A 1,130-nucleotide genomic window follows, 5' to 3' on the forward strand; every position below is an offset into this window, starting at 1 on the left:
CTTAGAATGATGCATGCCTCTAAGCACTCCTTAGGCGCTGGATGATGCAATGCACAATACAACAAACATCCTATTTAAAAGTGCTCCCCATACGGAAGCTTTTGTTTTTAAACTCTAATTCATTCATTCATAAAAACCATTCGAAAANTATATATATATATATATATATATATATATATATATATATGTGTGTGTGTGAAACAACCGTTGTACTCTAAAAGCTTAAGCTGTTAGAGAACAGTGTTTTTAAATATTTTTATATTTAACACTCCCCCTCACGTCTGGGCTCGAGACTTTTTAGTCGGCCCATGACGTGAGCTTGAATTAAATGGGAGGAAATTAATTTGCTAGGAGCCTGGCGTGACTCGAACTCAGGACCTCCTGCTCTGATATCATGTGAAACAACCGTTGTACTCTAAAAGCTTAAGCTGTTAGAGAACAGTGTTTTAAAACATTTTTATATTTAACAATATATAAAACACATGCTGTGAGATCCCTGGTGTTTGACTGTGGAGGCTTGTCGATAGCTCTGGAGAGTGTCAGGACAAGTCCGAGTTGCGTTGGCGTCAAATAGATGTAAAACGGACTCCGTGCGACGCGAGGGCGGCTTATCGCGAAGAATTCTGTAAACTGCAGCTTTCTCTGCTTGCTGTACCGGTACAAGCTTAGTGGCTGTACCGGTACAACCAGCGCGAAACAGCTCAAATGCTCTCGGGTTGGCTCTTGTACCGGTACAGGATCCCGTGTACCGGTACAAGGGAGTAGGTAGAGGGCTAAAACAGTAAAATCTCACCTCGTTTGTATCTCCTTCACCTCCCCTCTCCTCTTAAGTGTCCGAGTAGAGAGAGAGAGAGTACTTCCTGCTCTTCTCCATCTTCTTCTTCTCCTCTCTCTCTCTAGGTGTTGGTGGAGAGTCCGGTTGGGGATTTCGTCGCCGACGTCGCGCCGCGAGTCGTTCGAGCGCACTTGCTGCCGGAGCTTTGCGAGGAGGCCGGGCGAGGGAGCGTCGTCACTGTTCTTGACGTCGCGCCGAGGTTCAATGCTGTCGAGGTGGGTGATTCGGCGTCTTTTCTGGATTTTGGGCAAGTGTTACTATTTCTACTCGGTTAGTAGCTGTTTTGCTGAAATCC

Source organism: Ananas comosus, unplaced genomic scaffold, assembly GCF_001540865.1.
Source record: "Ananas comosus cultivar F153 unplaced genomic scaffold, ASM154086v1, whole genome shotgun sequence".
Taxonomy (NCBI): domain Eukaryota; kingdom Viridiplantae; phylum Streptophyta; class Magnoliopsida; order Poales; family Bromeliaceae; genus Ananas; species Ananas comosus.